The following is a 13681-nucleotide window of genomic DNA, read 5'->3' as shown; positions in this document are numbered from 1 at the left end:
CAAAAGAATCAAAATTAAAATTGTAAAATCCTTCTCTATGCCACTAAACTGTAACTTCCATCATGGTATTAGAGCTCACACCCAGGAACTCACATATTAGGCAAAAGCTGAGTCTCTCTGCTGCCCTCCAAGCCCAACACAGACTTCAGAACTCTGTCACTTTGCCTTACTGCTGTAGTTCTGTCCAAGCTACCTGCCACCCCACACCCTGCCTGCCCTAAAATGCAGCTGGCTTAACAGTATTATAGATTCCATGGTTATGAGTTCTGCATCTTAGAAATGCCTTCATCTTGAACAAACTTAAAATCACATTTCTCTACAGGTATAATAAAATGATTAACTCTAGGATGCAAAACTTCAAAATGAGATGAATACATATTTTCCAAGATGTGGAAAGCAGATGGCATCCATAACCCTGTCACTTTGGATGGAGAGGGATACCGCTAATTGCAAAATATTTTATCAGGTTTTTAAAATGCCATTCACTATACCAGGTAGAAATCTCGCTACTTGATATTTACCTAATGTCCTGAAGAGTTTTATGTCAAATTTACACAAGCTAGAGTCATCTCAAAAGAGGGAAACTCACTTGAGAAAATGCCTCCATAAGATCCAGCTGTGAGGCATTTTCTTAATTAGTGATTGATAGAGGAAGGCCCAGAACATTGTGGGTGGGGCTCTCTCTGAGCTGGTGGTCCTGAGTTCTATCAGAATCAGGCTGAGCAGCCATGAGAAGCAAGCCAGTAAGCCACACCCCTCCATGGCCTCTACAACAGCTCCTGCCTCTAGGACCCTGCCCCATTTGACTTCCTATCCTGACCTTTAATAATAGACTACAATGTGGAAGAGTAAAGTATTAGCCACATAAACACTTTTCTTCTCATCTAGCTTTTGGTCATGGTGTGTCATCACAGTAAGAGTAACCCTAACTAAGACACCTAAGATGATAAAGATTATCTCCCCTAAAACCTGCAACTGACTGTTCATGGGACCTCTGTTCTGGTGATGAAAAAACAGTCTAATAATTCCAAAATCCATTTGATTTTGAGCAGATAGACAAATGGTGATCAAAACACCCATTCTGGACACTAGAATTTGGGATAAGAAATAAATAACCTATTAACAATTACAGATTTCTAGCAGAGCACCCCATATGAGTCATAGGCCATGACAACTTACCATGTCGCCATCAACCTGATAGGTTAAGTCATAATACTTTTATTCTTTTATGAATGCTGAAAATTCAAAATGTGTTTAAGTGGAGAGTCAAGCTGGAACCAGGGCTTTCTCTGGAGGCTCCAGGAAAGGACCTGATCTCTCACATTTCACTCTTCTCATGGTTGTCTGCCTCCATGGCTGGCCATCCATTTCTCTATCTGCACAAATTGCCATTTCAATCTGTGGAAGTGAAAAAAATATATTCAGAAAAGGCAGCATATTTTCTTAGTGTCTAGGTGAGGTTTAAGCTCCAAACTACCATCCCATACCCTGCTTCTTTTGACAGCTGGTGGTGACTCGAGACAGAACTCAGCAGAGTTTCTGCATTGCCACGCGAGAGCATAACACTAAAAGGGTGGACAACTGACTTGTAATCTTGAACAATGAGATCTACCAGGCAGTGGGGAAAAAAATCAAAGGAATTTTTATATTATTTATTTCTTAAAGACACGTGTACTCATGCTGTTGGGGCTGGCCTCAACATTCTGGGCTTCCACGAGAGTCTTCTGGCTTTCTGAGCAGTCAATATTGCAGGCAACACCACATTGGTTTACAGCCAAGAACCTTATGGTTACCAAAAAATCATCATTTAAAAATTAATTAAAAACCCCACCTTTCTAAGTTATCAAAAACCGAAAGAATAAATCATCAGCGCTCTGCCTTGACAGAAATAGTAAAAGCAGTAACCTAGGCTGAAGGTGAGTCCACATAGGAAACCAAGGGATACTGCAACTATGTAAATAAGCCCAGCCAAACATGTATATTTATATTTCTTTTTCATTCTTAGGTGATTGAAAGTATGGGCCCCGTAACACCTGACTCCACTCTAGCCTTCACACATAAGTACACGCATGTGCATGCACACTCCATGCACAATAACACAATAACATTGATTGTCACTTATGCCAAAAAGGCACCACCCACTCACTGCAACAAGGAAAATAGCAAAAATGGTTGTTTTGAAGCAAGCAAGTGGCATCATCAAATGGATGCCAATTCCAAAGGTTGAAATTAAGAATAATTCATAAATGGTAAGTAAACATGTCAATGTAGTAAATTCTACAAATACATATATCCTTGAAGCCATTTATTCTGCACTGCTTACAAATGCTATGAAGTAATAAACAAAAAATTTATGAATTCCCCACTTAATTCCAATGAGAACAGAAAAACAACTATACAAAAGGCAGAGACAATGCAGCAATATCAATGAAGCAATCTACAGGTTGTCAAATTGGATTAAAAATTCAGATGGCATGCTGTTTAAAGAGACCAACTTTACATTTGAATATTTAAACACATCCAGTATGGTAAGCAGATGGAGAGAAAGTGCTATTAACAGAGAAATTATAAAAATTGTTCCAACTATTCCATTACCAGGCAAAATAGACTACACATTTATATCAAAACTATAACTAAAGATTCTTTGCCATGCTCCATAATAATAAAAAGATGAATCTTAGGAAGACAATAATAGATATACAAGCGACAAATAACAGAACCCCAAAACACAAGAAGCAAAATTTGACAAAACTGAACAGAGAAATAGATATTATAACAAAAGGAGAGACTTTAAGTAGTCAATTTCATTACACACATAATTATAAGAATGTAAATATTTTATCAGCTTGTGAGCCAAAGAGCTTTAACAGACATTTAGGAATACTCCAAACCACAGCAATAACGGTTGTTCTCAAGCATATGTGGAGCGTTCTCCAGGAATAGAAATAATAGGACATTTTTAGAAAAGCTTTAATAAACGTGAAAACCTGGGTTAGCGAGATAGATCAGGGGACAAAGGTTCCTGCCACCAAGCTTGATGGCCTGAGCTCAATCCCTGGACGTCACATGGGGGGATGACAGAACTGATTCTCAGAAGCTGACCTGTGGTCTCCACATGTGTGCCACGGCAAATGAGTACATGTGAACACACACATACCAACACACTCAAATTTCAGAAAGGAACCACAAAAAAACATGAATTGATTTTAAAAGTAAAGTGAGATAAGGAGTGAGAAGTGCAGTTGTTACCTGTGGGTATAAGGAAACTATTTAGGTCGTAGATATGTTTGCCGGTTTAATAAAGTGTTAGCTGTTGTAGGTCCTCTGCCAAGATCCAGGATTTCACTAGGCCTGGGTAGCTGATGCTGTTTCCGGTACCAGGCATGATTTCCTCCTTGCTGAGCAGGCCTTATGTGCAGTGGTAGAGCTGTTGGTTACTGCCATGGTGTGCGTGCCACTACCGGATGGATCCCCAGGGTCACTGTGACATACTGGTGCTTGTTGTGACTCAGAGGTGTCATCTCTGGGTCGGCCCTGTGGCTGTTTCCCTCCTTTGTGAAGCTTGCACAGTACCTTCTGAAAGAATGCTCATTCTCATGAAAGAAGCATTCAAGTCTGGAGTTGGAGGAAGGAAAGAGAAAGAAAAAATGATGTGGTTATATTATAACCTTAAAACTAAAAAAAAAATACCTTGAGAAAAAAATATTATGAAGTATGTTTTCTGATCGCTGTCGGTTAAAGTTAAGAAGAGTAAACAGAAGAAATTTTAATTTGCAAATATGTAGAAATCATAACACATACTCCCAAGCAATCAGCATATCAAAGAATATAACAAAACAATATTTGAAATTATTTTTGAGATGAATTGAAGCTGAAACAACTCACCAGGATATATAAGCAGATGGCAAAGTGCTTTGCAGATAATTTATGTTGTTAATTTATAGCCATAAAAATACAGAGAAATAAAATATTTCAGCAACACCATACATATTGAGAGAAGAAAAATAAAATAAAATTGTTGCTTTTCTATTTTCCATAAAAGTGGCATATTGTTATCTGAAGTTAGACCTTGACGGGATAAAATGAACAAAATCACTTTGGACAAGCAAAAAACAACATAACAATAGTTGTGGAATATAAGTGATGTACTTTAATTTTGATAATTATATTACATAAAAACTCCACAGGAGGCTGGGAAGATGGCTCAAGATGAAGTGCTTTCTGTGTAAGCGTTGAGAGATGAGCTTGGAGCCCCAGCTCCCATACAAAAGTCAAGCACTGGGGAAGTGGAAACAGGTTGATGAGGAGAGCTTACTGGCCACACACTCTAGTTGCTTCCAGGCCAATGAAAAGCTTGTCTCAAAATAAAAAGATGGAGAGTGATAAGGGGCAGACACCAGATTACACACAGAAGCACATACATGTTCATGCATTACCCCACACTCACGTACACCTGTACACATGGCACACACAGACACAGACAAATGGAGCGACTGTTCAGGTAAGAACAGAAAATTGTCTCCAAGATGAAGCCAGGCTTCATGCATTGTCTACAAAAAAAAAAATGTGTGTGGACAGGTAGGCTGCAGAAGGCAGCAGTGTGAGATTTGCTTTCAAAGACAGATCAAATTGAAAAATGAAGAACAGTATATGGGAAAAATATATTACTTAGGGGAATTAAATATACATTCATTGAGAACAATTTAACAACTTGCAAAGAAAGCCCACTTTGAATTTCACACAACACGGCTACTGCACGCGGGGAACTGGCCACACTCACGGTTGCAATTGGAGTTCTTCACCTTTCCCTCTCAGTCCTCAGTAAGTATGCAGCTAATTATTTTAGTTTTGTTTTTCAAATAATTGTATTATGGTTTGGACCTGTCGTTATCCCCACACATTCATGGCTTTGAACAGTTGTCCCCAGTGACTGGTTCTGTTTAGGAAGGCTGTGGAAGCTTTGGGGTGTAAGACAGAGGTGGGGGACTCTCGTGGGTTTTGAGTATTCTAGGCTGTCCTTCCTTCTAGCTCAATCTCTGTTTCCTGATACATCAGAACATGCTCATAGCGCTGTTCCCTCCCCACTGTCATGGGTGGAGTCTAAAGCTTGAGCCAAAGCAAACCTTCTGGCCCATGAGGTGGCTGTGTCACAGCAAAGGGAAAAAAAAAAGAATCCTTACAGTTTCTTTATGATATCTGTTTGGAGCCACACAGGATTTACTTTAAGATTTGTGTTGACTGGTGAGTGTGAGCAAAGCGATTCTTGGTTACAGGGCCAGGCAGTCTTCCAGCTCCCGTAGGCTTGAGTCCTAGATTTCCCCAGGGATCCACCCCTGAGATTTGAACTGCTTTCGTAGAGTCAGCAAGTTTCTGGGGAGGAAAGTGAGGCTCGCCTTGGATTCCTCCTTTCTCAGCTCTTTCCGCAGTACTGCGCTCATACATGCACACTTATAGACAGCACTGCAATTCCTAGGTAATACTAAAGTTTTTATTTAATTAACGCCATGGGACTCTCAGGCCAGGATGTTTGTTCTTACATGGAGAACATAATTGTCTAAAAAATTAGGAACTATTCATTAAAAAACAAAAACAAATTCTAATAAGCATAATTAAAATAATGATTTTCATTAAATTTTTTTGATAGAAAAACCTTTGAATTAGAACTAAAATTAGCTTCTGTCTAATATACCTACACATTGGAGCCATCTGAGGGCACAGGTTGATTTTAATTCATTTCTTTTACTTATTCTTGCTTCAAATTAAAATTTCTAGTCACATACCTTCTATTATCTTGCCACAAAAAATTATAAGCTATCCAAGGAACAAATATACCATTCAACTTTCTCCAAGATTTCCAAAATTATCATCAAATTTAAACTTAACAAACATCATCATGTCAAATTGTTGAAGCAGAAAAATGTCAAGAGACAGCAAAGACCTCAGGGCCATCGCCAAGCGCAACAGTGATAAGAGCATACAATGATGCTAAGATGTGCAATGCTCTTGGGCCTACGTCATCTGGTGTACACAAATCCATTCTCACATGACAACCACCTTACTCAAGAAATCCCCTCATCCTGTGTTCCATGAATGTAGGCTCAGTGTCACCATGTCAGAAATAGGACATTAGGCTGGATGCTCAGAAATTCAGGAACCAATATCAGGAGCTCTTTGTGCCACTGTCTGACTTTCGGCCAGAATTCTTTCTTTTTGAAATAGGCAAATGTTACTTTTAGATTTGTTTCTTTTCATGTTTTACTTTAAATGTGTGTATACAATTTTAAAATGCGCTGTAAAGTCTGTAAATTCAAGTTATTGACATTGCAAATAGTACACCCAGGTTTGAAATTTTCTATTCCAAACCCACTCTTAAAATATGTTTTACAGCAGTCTGTCAGAAGGCCTTTTTGTACAAGCAGTCTATGTTATTCTTTTAATCTCTAATGAGACAAAAATACACTAAATGTGTGAAACAAATCTAAACTATTAGGGATATTTGTGGGTGATCAACTATGAAATCGCTTTTCCCAGAATAATTAAAGTCTCTTAAGTGTGGGGAAATGTCCTTCTTTTCACACACATACACACACACACACACACACACACACACACACACACACAAACACACACACACACACACATACACATGTGCCCCACAAGGTTTTTACACTTTCCGTGTATGAACACGTAGGCTGGTATTCCTCCTTAGCTATTGAGAACACTACAGCAGGAACATGGATGAGCAGGTTTCCCTGAGGTCTTCTGCAGAGTTCTCACAATGTGTTCCTGGGAATTCTGTAGTTAGACAATATGGTGGATCTGTTTTTAACTCTTTGAGGAACCTCCGTGTTGAGTGACTGCCACCGCGGTTGCACGCATTTTCCCTGGCGCTTGTTGTACTTTATTTTTACAAAGGGCAGCCATTCTGTCTGAGATAGAGAAAATTGTGAAAGTGTTTTAATTTGCTTTTCTTGTATAGCTCAGGTTATTAAGAACAAAATTTCATGTATTTATTGGCCACTAGTAACTTTTTTTGGGGGGGGAGAGCTGTCTGCTCAGTTCATTTTCCCATTAATTAATTTGATGATTTGATGAATATTTTAGGCATCTAAACTGTACAATTCTTTAAAAAATATTTTTATATTGCTAGATATCAATCTTATCTGATGTATAATTGGCAAAGATTTCTCCCATTCTGTAGGCTGTTTGTTTTCTCTGGTGATTCTTTTCTCTGCTATAAAGATTCTTTTTATTTTCAGGTAATCCCTTGTCATTTCCTAGGATGAGCTTCTTCCTCTTCAGAAGCGCATGCTTGGGCCTAGAGCGTGAAGTGTTTCCCTGCACCGCTTTCAAAGTTTCTACTCTACCAACGTCTCTGTTCTATTTTTCTCATTGTTCAAGGTGAGAGATACAGATCTAGTTTCTACATGTGGGCATCCATTTTCTCCAGGCATCATTTGTGAAGGATAACCTTTTAACCCAATGTATGTATTCTATCCTTTGTTAGAGTTCACACGGCCACAGCTGTCTGCTTGTTTCTGGGACTTCTATTGTGTTGGCCTACATGTTTGTCTTGAGCTTCAGTGCTCCAAGTAGGAACAAGAAAGCCCTGGCAAAGACCCTGTGTCCCCCTTCTGCTCAGAGCAGGGAGAAGCCATAGCCTGCTTTTATCTGGGATGGGTATGATCTGGAAAGAAAGCACTTCAAGTTTCTGTTTTAGTTTGTTTCTCTGTCACTATGATAAAAAAAAACTGACCACAAGTAGCCCTGGGAAAGGAAAAGGTTTATTTGCCTTTCACTTCTAAGTCATAGTCTACCTTAGAGGGAAGTCAGGGCGGGACACAAAGAGGGAGGGAGTCAGGCGACAGAGAATGAAGCAGAGACCATGGAAGAACACTGCTTCCTGGCTTTTCTCAGTGGTCTTCTCATACAGTCCAGAAGTCCCTGCACAGGGACGCCACTGCCTACAGTGGGCTGAGCCTTCCCGCATCAATTATTAATTAAGACATGCCCATAGGCCAATCCGATGGAGACAGTTCCTCAACTGAGATTCCTTTTCCCAGATGACCTGAGCTGTGTTAGGTTGACAGAAACCTAACCAGAAACAGTTCTAACTCACTTACTTTAGAGAACTATGTCCACTGTCCAGTTTCTAAGTGGCATATATAAACCCAGCACAATGACATTGTATTTGTATGCAGAATCTGGGAACCCCAAGAATCTCAGAAATGATGTGCAGAGACCAAATTGCAAGAGAAAACCCCTTTCAGAGTGTCTTTAAGCTGCTACCCTAGATGACTTTTGTACAGACTGACCCACCTGAGTATTTCTTAAAATCTGTTTTATTGGATTATTATAGCTCTATATCCCTTCTAACCCTTATCCCATCCTAATCCCTTCCAACCTCCCAAAACTAGGTAGGAGAGAAAAAAAAAGGTTAGAGGGAAAAGGGGGTACAGATTTCTATAGGCAACTTCCTGCTGATTAGGGATGTTGGGCTCCTTGGGGCAAGTTCAATCTTCATTGTCATAATATCCAGCAGTCCAGCAAACCAGCTGTAGCAAACTCAATATCAAATGCAGCAGCAGGGTCAACAGCAACCACCCCAGGCCCTCTGGGGGCTTCTCCAATTTATACCCCTCCAGAGTCCCAGGAATTAAACTATCTGCAGCTGGCAAAGATCACGCCCTGCTAGTTCAAGAGGCAAAGCATAATCACCTGCTGTGAAGCAGCCTCTTATCCCACACCTGGGATTAAAACAGAAACATATTTACATAACATAACTAGGTTTTAAAAGAATCAAAACTCTCACTACACTAGCCATCTGTATAAAACACATTTTTAAATAAAGGTGTAATCTTGGAGGATTTTTGAAGGAACTGTTCTTGCTACTTCCAAGGCTGATTTTTCAACCTTGTTTAAAGTATAGATATTTTTAATGGTAGATCCTGTAAAGTGGATATAATTAAATATACATTTTTAAGGCCTAAAGTAAATGTGCTACATCATAATCCCAGCCCGTAACTGCTGGAGGCAGAGGAGGCCTTGTGGATAGCATGTACAGGCTCCATGCCTGCTTTGGGCCTCCCTGCCTACACTGAGCTCTTTATGCATGGGTGGTATGAAGGATACACACTGAGTGGGATTTATAACCATAGATTTAAAGTATTATTTTGAACTAAGAATGCCTGAACAGTGAGTGTCAGTGTGGTAGTTTGGACCCAGCTGAACAGATGGAACCTATTGATTCTGTCTGTCAAAACACAGAAATATTGACTGTCTACAAAAACAGTATTCTTTCCACAAACCACAGGCTTCTGAATGGTGGCTTCAAAGGAGCCTGAATGAACATTTAGCAATTTCCACACAGGTTGGCAGTCCTGTATCATGGCACATGATGCCTCAGGGGTCTCTGGTTCCTTGTTCCAACACTCCAGTGTTCTTATCAACCTGATGCATGTCTAAAGTGCCTTCTAGAATTTTCTATCCACCATCATGGACTGAAAGTGTTTTCTTCAAATGCCCTCTGGATGTAACAAGGCCAGGACCATTGCACACATGAATTCATAAGGCTAAAACTGCATGCACCAAACCTGCACAAGACATGGATGAAAGAGGTGTTCAGGGAGGTCTTACTCGCAACTGAGGAACATTGGCAGTCCATGGCTTCTGGGGAAGGTTAAATCTGTTGTCTTCAGACTTGTGGCCCCCGAGAGGACACCTCTTCTCTGCGTAGGATGCCTCTTTCACCATGCATACCAGCAACACTGATTGAAGTATCTATCTGCCTGTCCACTTGTTTTTGTTGTTTTTAAACAGGGCACATGTAGTTGGTGGGGGGATGCAATCCCAGGTCTGGGAGGAGTTTGAAATGGAAGGGAGCTGTGATCACACTGCATCATATACTTGCTTGAAGTGCTCAAAGAATAAATTTGAAATATATAAAAAACAAATTAGGAAACACAGCTTTGTGGAGTGACATTTGAGCCAGTGCATGGTGATGGGTGACTTTGACTTCTGGCAGGATGCTCATTCTAGATCCATGATCTTAGAAAGTCAGTAGAGCAACCATCCCCCTGAGGCCTTCTCCACACTGAGTGCTGGATCTGACTCTTGCTTTAACATGGGGCAGGAAACGATTATCTCTTGTATTTCCCAACCAGAAGTTTATTTTTGATGTCTTTCATTAATCTTGTCCATGCTACCACCACATTCATAATAGAGAGTTTGTGTGCAGATGTTCTGGAAGTGATTTGACTCCAGGGTCAAAAACTAGTCAGAGTTAATATTGGTGAATTATCTATGAAGTTCAGACCAAAGATGAGTTTTTGTGATGGTGCCTTTTAGGAAAACAAAGAAAGTAGGCCAGGTCATTAGATCCTGTGCAATAGAGCTGGAGAGATGGTACCAAAAGAAAGAAAGGTAGATATAGGCTTGTGGTCATTTAACTGAAACATGTTAGACTTGTTTCAGTTGCCATAATTGCTAAAATGTAATTCTTTACTCTATCTTGAAATATCTAAGGATGTCATGGGTTGTGGTCAATATTACTTCCAATATGTGTGGCCTAGGCAGACTTGTGCACATGTGTGAGAATACTGTCTTCCCCAGTGTGTGTACCAGGCAACACGTGCAAAAATATTTTTAAATTATTGTTTAGCATCATGCTTGAAATGGTCAACATGGCTGACAATAAGCAATAGACCATCAATTTTGGCATTTCTATTCTGCAAGATCTGAGTTAACAATGAAAACAAAAGCTTTAGCTGTGGTGGTGGCTGGTGACCGCTGGAGGTGTCTCATGGATATCTTCTCTGAGGATTTTCTTGTCCTGCGATTTTCCTTGTGATCTCCTCATGACCTTCTGGTATGTGCTCTCAGCCAGGTTTCCTCCTCAGTGTGTGTTCATCAAGCCTTTGAAATCTCCACCTCGGAGCTTATAGCCTGGTAAACCACATACGTACTGCATTCAAAAAATTTGGAGCAAAAATATGTTGTAAAGTCACTGAAAAATCTAGCACAGAGCATTTCTCCTATTTTTTTCTTTTGACTACTTGACAATTTTTTTATGGACTCTGTAATGAAACTTTGAGATGTTATTTACTCCATAATGTCAAGCAGAAAGAAAACAGTATGATTTATTTTTCCTTTAGAACAATGTTCTACGGGTCACGATTTTTAGCATCGTTATGAAGAATGAATATAAAATGATAGATTGACTTATGGCACAGTATTGCATGGAAATAGAATTTGCTGTATAGACAGGATTGAACTTACTAAAATTACAGTTAGAGAACCCACTAGATGAGGTGTGCTGTGGAATAGAGTCAAGTGAAGAATGGGACTGTGCTGTAGTGAAAAGGGGAAAAACAGTGCTACTGAACTATACCTATGAAGTAAGATTGATAAGGCAATAATAGAGCCAAGAGAGATGGCGCTACAGATACCTGGCCGGACCTTACCACATGCCTGTCTGCTGACAACATCACACAGGTGACAGAAGCATTGACCTAGGAGTGCGCATCATTTGGAATCAACTCAGAGGGATTTTTCAGAAGTCATGACGTGTGTGTCTAATATCTCTTCCATGATGACCAGCTTCAACTGCCGGCTTTCACACCCTAGAATCGCATGAGAAGAGAACCTCAGTTGAGGAATCACCTAGATCACGCTGGCCTGTGGGCCTGTCTATGGGTGATTTCCTTGTTAATTGATATAGGAAGACCCAGCCCCTTGTGGGTGGCACCATTCCCTAGGCATGGGGTCCTGAGATATGAGACAGGTGAAAGTTAGCTGAGCATGCACAGCAAGCAAGGAGGGGTGGGTGTGTTTGTTTCTCTGCTCTTTACTTTGGATATGATGTGACTGGGAGCTGAGATGCTGCTTTGGTTTCCCCTCAGTGTTGGACTTTACCCTGTAATTGTAACCAAATTAAACACTTCCTCCCATTTGTTGCTTTTCAGCAGGAAGTTTTTTGTTTGTTTGTTTGTTTGTTTTGTTTTTTGTTTTGGTTTTGGTTTTTTTTTACAGCAGCAGAAATGAAACCAAGACATCTTTCAATATAGACCCTAACTTAAGATGGCATCACTAAGGACTTTTAGAGTTGATGCTGACATGAAAGTAATATCCACTTGGCACAAACCATATGTGTAAGCTTTGATTTTTTAAAAAAATATACTTTATTTGCTGTTTCTTATTGCCTCTTCCTCCCTTCCAACTTACCAACCATAGGTAGGAGAAAAATAAGGTTAGTAGGGATAGGGGATGTAGACATTTTAGATTCAGTTCCTTGGGGGGATTCCACAGGTCATCATTAGGACGCCAGCAGTCCAGCTGAACAGCAACCAGCACAATGAATCAGCAGCAGCCTTCTTGAAGTATTCTTCAAACCTTTTCTCTGTAGGAGCATCTCAAAGAGCCTCCCTTGCCCCCCATGCTTCTCTCAGCTCCTATTTATTCTCTCTTAGAGTTCCTGCACAAGGATGTTTTCCAGCTGCCGAAGACTGCCCCCATCCCACAAGGCAGTTTCTAGCTAACAAAGATCATGCACCCTCACAAGAAGCTGCTATCAGATGTGGATAAACTAAAGGCAGTTTCACATCCCACACTTGGGATCAAAACAAAAAACATATTTACATAACATAACCAAAACTTCCACTACACATATGACTCATGTTGCATTGGAATTTGGGGCAGGACCATGAGGTACCTGATTCTTGATGCTGGACTATAGTGCAAATGATGCAATCACAAGAGCAGCAATTGTGTGCCCTGCATAAGCTAGAATGCTGGGCAGGACTGGGGCATTCAATCATCTCCATCTTACATTGTCACCTTAGGATGAGGTGTGAGGTATTAGGCTGTGACCTCATCCTATGCCAGGGGCATCTTTGTTGGACACACATTATTGATTGCTTTGTTTTTCTCCCTTGTGGTCTCAACAAAAGAAACCTGTGATTAAAGATGCTCATCACATAAGCACAATGATCAAAGTTTAGATCCCTTGGCACCCACATAACAAGTCAGGTGTAGCACACCTGTAACCCCAAAAGCAAGATGGGAGGACAGACAAGAGGACCGTAGGGGGTTGCTGGCTTCTGCATGTGCTCCAGGTTCAGTCTGAGACTCAAAAGAACAGGTAGAGAGTGATAAAGAAAGACATATGGTGCCTCTTCTGGTCTCCACGTGTGTGCAGGTGTGCAAACCCCACCACACTCACTCACACACACACACGCACACACATGCATGTGCCCAAACACACACTCACACAGACACATACACAAATAAAAAATAAACAAAAAAATAAGCATAAGAAGCAAGTGATCTGCCCAAAATTACACTAAAAAACCAAGGCAGTCACATCCTTGCCAAAATGCTTATGACCCCTAAGAGTTTCTCAAATTGAGTTAGAAAAGAAAATGTCATTTTACTGTGCTACTCCTTTCTAATCTATTTTGCTTTCTGAAGTCTTCAATTTGACATAATATTCTTCCTTAGATCCGGTGCACAGTCTCCATTCAATTCCAGTCGTTTCCACTGTGCTTTCCCCACTGTCACCTGAGTGTCTGTGAAATTTCTGCCCAGTTAGGTTTCAAAGTAAATACCCAATCCTTCTATCCTTGTTGAGTGACTAACACTTACTGTAGAGCCAAAAATTTATAAGAAATGTCAAAGAAAATGA

At 40.3% G+C, this 13681-nt stretch overlaps 1 long non-coding RNA gene across 1 annotated transcript in view; it reads right to left on the bottom strand.

The window, feature by feature from the left end:
- Positions 1–1333: 1333 nt before the first annotated feature.
- LOC311584051 overlaps positions 1334–13681 on the bottom strand; it is a 121673-nt gene continuing 109325 nt past the window's right edge. Inside the window, exons 2-3 of the long non-coding RNA XR_014774770.1 lie at positions 3250–3615; positions 1334–1398 (exon numbers count right to left, since the gene is read on the bottom strand). This is a non-coding gene — a long non-coding RNA (uncharacterized lncRNA). The remainder of the gene's footprint in view (positions 1399–3249; positions 3616–13681) is intronic.

Source organism: Acomys minous (assembly GCF_964271855.1).
Source record: "Acomys minous genome assembly, chromosome: 15".
Taxonomy (NCBI): domain Eukaryota; kingdom Metazoa; phylum Chordata; class Mammalia; order Rodentia; family Muridae; genus Acomys; species Acomys minous.
Note: the sequence above shows the minus strand (reverse complement) of the source record. Positions and strands in the feature narration are given on the sequence as shown.